We start from the raw sequence: 8,173 nt of genomic DNA, 5'->3' as shown, positions 1-8,173 counted from the left end.
GTGTTAGCTTGTTATTTTTTTTCTGATGCTCCTATACTGTAATGTGAATAATTTGTTTTGATACTTCTTTCCTGTTCTTTCCAGGTACGTGAGGTGATACAATTTCTTGACGCCGCTGTCTGTCGGTCTTATCTCACAGTGGACAGCTAGACGTTGAGTCTCAGGTACTGACAATAGTGGTCCATTCGTGTTGAGCAGATAAAAATCGATCAAATTTCATGTTTTGTATGGAGCTTCAGAATTGCTAAAATTTAGCAATGGTGACGTTTGCTACAAACCCATTGATATTGACTGTGCATGACTTGAGCCATTATGTTCACGCTTTGTTATGCCTCGTCTCACTGTGGGCACCTGATGTGAGGTGAGCTACTTCCAGCATAATATAGTCAGAATTCTTAATCTCCTACACAATGATGGAATTTTATGCGATGGTGGTATAGTGGTGAGCATAGCTGCCTTCCAAGCAGTTGACCCGGGTTCGATTCCCGGCCATCGCAAGGAATCTCTTCTTTTTTCCTTAATGACTTTATGTACCGGTGACGAATAGTAGAAAGAATAGCCCAAAGAAAGTACCAGTACTAAGAAAATAGTAAAAAAAAATATTTGAAATTGAAATGGGAGGGCAAGTGTCTTGAAATTTTCCTCTTCAAAGAATCAGAGGAAGGAGGATATATGGAAGAAGTCTTGGAATCTCAGAATTTACCAGGAAAATTATGAATGATTGAGAAAACTGGTTAACTCTTGGATCAGAGAAGTAGACAGAATTTGGGGCGAGAATGTAGTAAGTCTTGTGCAGCGACACTGCAGCAGATAGGGAGGGGATAGAGCTGGCAAGATCAGAAGAACAGTTAGTGTGATAATAAAAGCAGAAGATAGAAAGAGATACAGCATTGAGGAGATGAAAGAAAGGCCTATGACAGTCCATTACAATTTTCATTAATCTTTCCGTAGATGCATGATTTTTCTGTAACCAGTGAAGGTATTCAAGATATATGAAGTGGTTCTCGTTCTGAAAACTTTGGTGATCCTTGGACCGTGATCTGTGGCGGCGACGAGAAGCTCCTGCCAGACACTTACAAGACGATGTGTTCTGAACTTTGGCTCTGGAATTTTATTCGAGTCTTGGGATAAGGGATCTGTGTTCTTACTACAACTATTTCCAAGACATCACAATATCATAAGTCGTTATTTTTTTTATGTAAGAGGGAAAAACTATCCAAAGGAAAAAGAAAGAGTAAGAAAAAGGCCAAATTGGGATGCCAGTCACCGCGCAGATCCAAGAGAGTTAGCTGAAAAAAAGGATAAAGGTCTTGAAACCTCCCTCTTAAATGAGGTCAAGTCATTGGAAGATGGAAATACAGAAGGAGGTAGGAAGTTCCAAAGTTTGCTACAGAAAGATATGAATGATTGAGAATACTGGTAACTCTTCCATTAGGGAGATGGATAGAATAGGGGGGGAAAGAAGAAGAATGTCTTGTGTAGCGAGGCCGCGGGATGAATGAAGACATGGAGTTAGCAAAATCAGAATAGCAGTTCTCGTGAAAATAGCGTTAGAAGATAACAAAAGATGCAACATTCCGGTGTTGAGAAAGAGGATTAAGACAGTCAGTTAAACGAGAGAAATCGATGAGATAAAAAGCTTTAAATTCCACTTTATATAATAAAACTGTGTGAGTGGAACCCCCACACATGGGAAAAATATTGTATACATGGGCGGATAAAGCATTCGTACAGAGTTAGCAGTTGGAGAGGCGAGAAAAACCGGTGGAATTGCCTCAGAACGCCTAACTTCATAGACGCTGTTTTAGCAAGAGATGAAATGTGAAGTATCCAGTTTAGATTATAAGCAAAGGACAGACAGACGATGTTCAATGTAGAAGAGAGGGACAGTTGAATGTCATTCAGAGAGAGGGAATATTTGTCTGTAAGGTTGTTTCGAGTTGATGGAGGAATTGATTTTTTTGAGGCATTGAACACTACTACATTTTCTTTACCCCAATCAGAAAATTTCTTAGAAAGATCATAAGTCAGGCATTCTGTGGCGTCCCTGCGTGATCTGTTAACTTCCTGAAGGGTTGGTCGTCCCTGAAATGACGTGGAAAAGTGTCGGGTGATATCAACAGCGTAGGAATGGATAAGGCTAGAAGTTTGATTTAGAATATCATTGATAAATGATAAGAGGAGAGTGGATGACAGGACAGAATCCCGTTTATAGATTTAGGAGAAGAACAGCGGTCGTCTACCACAAAAGCAATAGAACGATCAGAGAGGACACTTGAGATGAAGTTGCAGAGGGAGAAGGAGAGAGAGGAGAGGGAGGGACAAGGCCAGAATCATCTAAGGTAGAGGTATTATCAAGGATTTGAAAGAAGAGTTCATATGTATAGACAGATAAGATGGCAGTGGTGCCATCAGGATGAAACAAAGGAGGGAAAGATGAAAAAGTAAAGTTATTGAAGATGTTTTTGGCCAGGTGCCATAAGTCTCGAGGGTAGTTCGATTTTCAAAGATTTTTGACAAGATGGAAAACAGATTTGGCATGATTCCGGGCAGAAATATAAAGAGCCTGAGATCCAGGTGATGGAAGGCTCAAGTGTCCTTTGTGGGCAACCTCTCTATCATATATAGCACGAGAACAGGCTGTATTAGCCCTAGGTGTGGAAGGTTTAGGTTGCGAGAAAGCGTAAAGAATGTATGCCTCCATGCCGGACACTATCACCTTTGCTATGCGCTCAGCACACAGAGATGAGTCTCTGAATCGGAGGCAGTGGTCATTCCAAGGAAAATCAGCATGCAGTAATACCTCCCCAGGTCCCCTCCAACTGGCAGAGGCGAAACGCCAGAAGCACTTCCGCTTTAGGGAATCCTGAGGAGGGATTGGAAAATAGGACAAGATACTGAAATGGATTTGATTAGAGGAGCCCAACGGAGAAGATAGGGTAACAGAATAAGGAAAAGGATTAGAGGTAAGAAAGAAGTCAAGAATGTTGGGTGTATCGCTAGGATGATAAGGGATATGAGTAGAGTGCTGCACCAGTTGCTCTAGGTCATGGATGATAGAAAAATTGAAGGCTAATTCACCAGGAAGGTCAGTAAAGGTAGAGGAAAGCTGAAGGTGGTGGTAAACATTAAAATCTCCAAGGATAGAGATCTACATGAAAGGATAGTGAGAAAATATGCTCCACCTTTGAAGTTAGATAGTAAAAAAAATTCTTATAATAAGAGGAATTAGTAGAGGAATAAACAAAAAAAGATATATGTGCTTAGAGAGTGACTATTGAGTCGAAGACAGATGGCGGAAAACTCGCAAGATTCAAGAGCGTAGGCGCAAGAGCATGTCAAGTCGTTGCAACATCCAACTCTGGAACGAAAATTGTGATAGAAAAAAATATTAGGGAACAGAGAAGGGGCTACTTCCAGTTGCTTCAGACAGCTGTGTTTCGGTGAGGAAAAGAAGATGAGGTTAAGTAGAAGAGAGGCGGTATTCAGCATATTGAAAATTAGATCTAAGAATGCGAATGTTTGATTTAATGAAGAAAAAGTTGAGGGAGGTGTCAAAACATTATAGGGTTGATACTGGAAGAGCAAAGCCGACCAGTGGAAATTAATGGTCCCCTCCCCAGAAGCTGACTCGAGGCTGGTTTTGGAATTACCATGATTTTTAAATTAAAGTGAAGTGTGTGTTTAATAATAATAATAATAATAATAATAATAATAATAATAATAATAATAATAATAATAATAATAATAATAATAATAATAATAATAATACGGTTTATTAGACATTGCAGCCCAAAGGCTGAAATTTTACAGAAAAGGGGTGGATGTATTTGTACATACTTTAAAAAACAAAACAAAACAAAACAATTAAAGACTTAATATTATACAAGAATAACTTAATACTATACAAGAATAAACGAATGCAGCTTGTTACTGTGTGTTTATTGCCTGTACCATGGTTGGCACAGCACACTTTTTGTAGCGGTCGGTTCTGGCTCTGATGGGCACGAGTGTGTTGGCGTGCCTCACCGAGGTACGAGGACGCGGTGCAGTGGGAGGGAGGAGGTCACGGTGGCGGGGTGGTGCAGCAGCCGGCGGCCCATCTGTTCCAGGAGTAGCGCGTGGCGGTCCTGCAGGGTGTTGAGCTTCAGGGCGTGCAGGGCGTCTTGGTAGCTGGTATAGTTGCTTCCCAAGATCAGCCGACACGCCCGTTTTTGTACTGTCTCCAGTTGGCGGCGCTGGGTGAGGGTCAGTGAGCTAGACCATGCAGGGGATGCATATGTGAGCTTCGGCAGGATAAAGCAAGAATACACTCCTGCCAGCTCACCAGCGGGGTTCCCAGGGTCTTGAGTCGCCTGAGAAGGTGTAGTTTGTAGGTCGCAGACTTGACCAGGTTGCCGACGTGAAGTTTCTAGGTGAGCTGGTCATCAATGGTCACGCCCAGCAGCTTGGCCGACCTGACCACCTGGAGGGAACTGTTGCCGATGGAGACCAGGGGGGGGGCGGGACTGTAGCAGCACTAGTAGAGGTGTTTATGTGCATGACTGTGGATTTATTTGCGTTGATTGTGATGTGGTTGTTTGTCGTCCATGTGTGTAGTGTGTTGAGGAGTGCTTGGAGTTGAGTGTAGTCTGGGTTTGAGTTGCTGAGTGTGACGCCTAGTGTTGTGTCAACATATTTCTATCTGGATGGAGTGTCCGTCATCGCGTCGTTGATGATGAGGAGGAAGCAGAGAGGTCTAAGCTTGATCCCTTGGGGGACGCCGCAAGTGAGGGGCTTAGAGGTGGAGGCCGCTCCTTGATACCTGACTACCTGTTGTCTGTCAGATAGGAAGTTTGCCAGCCATGCCACGATGTTGGGGGGAGGAGCTTGATGGCTTTGTTGATCACAGTGTTGTGGTGCACTAAATCAAAAGCTTTTTTGAAGTCAATAAAGGCGAGGGCTACAGAGGTCTTTCGTTTATCCAAGTTACTGTGAATAAAGTCAAGGAGGCTGATGAGGCAGTGTGTTGTGGAGGAAGATTTTACGTTGCCGTATTGTTGTGGGTCTATGTGGGGGCGAGGTGAGAGTAAGTTACTTTGAAAATAAAATCTTCGCATAGGAGACTTGGGATTGGAGTGATTGATATTGGTCTGATATCGTTGAGGGACTGTGGGTGCGATGTCTTGGGGATTGATGTGACATGCGCTGTTTGTGTGTGTGTGTGTGTGTGTGTGTGTGTGTGTGTGTGTGTGTGTGTGTGTGTGTGTGTGTGTGTCTGTGTGTGTGTGTGTGTGTGTGTGTGTGTGTGTGTGTGTGTGTGTGTGTGTGTGTGTGTGTGTGTGTGTGTGTGTGTGTGTGTGTGTGTGTGTGTGTGTGTGTGTGTGTGTGTGTGTGTGTGTGTGTGTGTGTGTGTGTGTGTGTGTGTGTGTGTGTGTGTGTGTGTGTGTGTGTGTGTGTGTGTGTGTGTGTGTGTGTGTCTGTCTGTCTGTCTGTCTGTCTGTCTGTGTGTGTCTGTCTGTCTGTCTGTCTGTCTGTCTGTGTGTCTGTCTGTCTGTCTGTCTGTCTGTCTGTCTGTCTGTCTGTCTGTCTGTCTGTCTGTCTGTGTGTGTGTGTGTGTGTGTGTGTGTGTGTGTCTGTATGCGCGCGCGTGTGTGTGTGTGTGTGTGTGTGTGTGTGTGTGTGTGTGTGTGAATGCGCGCAAAAGTGCATGTAGACTGTCTTAGAGGGCAAGCACAGGGCACAAAAGAGAAACATTCAATGACTTGAAACCTAGCTTTAATGGTACTGTAAGTTCACAACACCCCCTTAACTGATCAGTAAGACCAGAACTCGTGCTATTAGACCTGGCTGGGAGTAATTATCGTATAGGCAGGTGTCTACCATCTCCTAATTTATAATGGGCAATTGGTAAAAAGTAAACAGGTCTCGATACGGAACACTTAATTTCTGATTTCTCTAAAATCTCTGATTAGGGCAGAAGAAACTTAGTAATGTTCAATGACTCAAATCTCAATGTTATTCTTCCATTGATCAGCTCATTAGAACCTTCAGTGATACTCCAGATTCAATGTTCTCTTCTACGCTGAACACCCTCAGTCTCTCCTTTACTTATCACCTAAACTGAAAACTTCACAGATTAAACCAAAAGTATTACATTTTATCCTCTAACTCTCTTCTCCTGTAACTGGCTTTCTTCAACAACTGTCTTTGGTAACTGGAACTTAAGACGACCATTTTTTCTCAAAATTTTGTTGGCCTTTTCGAGTGACCGTCTTGCGTAAATAAAACTCTGTCTGTTCGCTGCGTTATTGCATCTCTTGTTATTATCTATCACTGCTTTCACGCAGATCACACTTCTGATATTGCTAACTATACCTCCCCTCCTCTGACACCCTCGCTGCAGAAGACTTTCGACTTCCTCTAACCCTTATTTTGTCCATTTTTGTGATGTAGTAGTTGTTCGGTTATTTTCGATCATTCATTTCTCTTCTAGTAATCTTGGAACACCCTGCTTTTGTATGACTTTTTATTGCTTCATCACATTCAAGAGAAAAATTTCAAGTTCAAGAACTTCAGTTTTTGGATAATCCTTTTTGGCATTCCTTTAAGGACTAGCACTTCAACTGGTCATATATTGTTGTTGTTGTTGTTGTTGTTGTTTCTGCTGCTGCTGAAGCTGATCCTGCTGTTGCTGTTGTTCAAGTTGTTGGTGCTGTTGCTGTTGCTGTTGTTCTTGTTACTGCTACTATTGCTGTTATTTTTCTTGTTCTTATTCTTATTATTTTTGTTGCTGTTGTTGTTGTTGTTGTTGTTATTGTTGTTGTTGTTGTTGTTGTTGTTGTTGTTGTTGTTGTTGTTGTTGTTGTTGTTGTTGTTGTTGTTGTTGTTGTTGTTGTTGTTGTTGTTGTTGTTGTTGTTGTTGTTGTTGTTATTGCTGTTGTTGTTACTGTTGTTCTCCCTGCTGTTATTGTTGCTGTTGTTGTTGTTGTTGTTCCTGTTGTTACCGTTGTTGTAGTTTCTCTCGGTCAGTGCCTCTCTTATGAAAAAAAACAAAACAGTAATCAAAACAAACTTGAGAATCCCAGTACCTTCCACAGTAAATTTTCTGTTTACGAAAAAAAAAAAAAAAAAAACAGGAGGCCTTGAGTGGGATGCAAATCACACGAGCCGAGACCTGTGTCCATTGCTCTTCAAGATCATTAATTGTGTTGGGATGATATTACAGGAGAAGGAGAGAGAGAGAGAGAGAGAGAGAGAGAGAGAGAGAGAGAGAGAGAGAGAGAGAGAGAGAGAGAGAGAGAGAGATCCTTAATTAACTCAGTTCATTGATTTTCTTTATTTTATTCTCTGCTGCAAAATATCTTGAAAGGAGTGAAGGAGCAATAAATAGAAGATGGAAGATTTAATAGATATGAAGAGAAGAGGACGAGGAGGAGGAGGAGGAGGAGGAGGAGGATAGCATAGTGGTTGTAACCGAGGCGATGGTAGTGATAGTGGTGATGGAAGAAGAAGAAGAAGAAGAAGAAGAAGAAGAAGAAGAAGAAGGAAAAGGAGTAAGAGGTGAAGGAAAAAATATGAAGAAAAAACGTATAAAAAAGAGAAAAGAGAAATAATAAAAGAAACAAAGAAGAAAAAAATAATGATAAAGAAAACACCACCACCAACACAACCAACACCAGCAACACCACCAGGTTTCGGCAAAGCAGTGAGGAGAGGAAGCAAGGTAAGCTGGTCAGGTACAGCCACAGTGGACAGGTTACACTAATCAAGAGGCTGACCTGCCAGACACACAGCAATCAGCGAGGCCTCAATTACTCGTGTTTACCTTGGCTTGGCTCCCAATGCACAGCTTCTGTCTAATATTAGTTAACGCAGCTTTCTCGATGTCGTTTTCCTTCTTGTGGTCGCCTCCTCCTCCTCGTCCTCCTCCTCCTTCTCTTCATCTTTTTCGTTTTTTTTTTCTTCTACCTTCTCTGCAAATCGTCGTCTTCCTCTTCCTCCTCCTCTTCCTTGTCGTTTTCCTCATCCTCCTCTTCCTCTTCGTTTTCCTTCTTTTCGCTTTAGACTTTTGTTTGTCCTCTCTCATCTTTCTCTCACACACACACACACACACACACACACACACACACACACACACACACACACACACACACACACACACACACACACACACACACACACACACACACAC

General features: G+C 42.3%; 1 non-coding gene across 1 annotated transcript; it reads left to right on the top strand.

The window, feature by feature from the left end:
- The first annotated feature begins 425 nt into the window (after positions 1-425).
- On the top strand, positions 426-497 carry Trnag-ucc. Its single transcript has one exon. It is a non-coding gene; the product is annotated as a tRNA-Gly (tRNA).
- Positions 498-8,173: the final 7,676 nt, after the last annotated feature.

This window comes from Portunus trituberculatus, chromosome 39, assembly GCF_017591435.1.
Source record: "Portunus trituberculatus isolate SZX2019 chromosome 39, ASM1759143v1, whole genome shotgun sequence".
In the NCBI taxonomy this organism is placed as follows: Eukaryota; Metazoa; Arthropoda; class Malacostraca; order Decapoda; family Portunidae; genus Portunus; species Portunus trituberculatus.
Note: the sequence above shows the minus strand (reverse complement) of the source record. Positions and strands in the feature narration are given on the sequence as shown.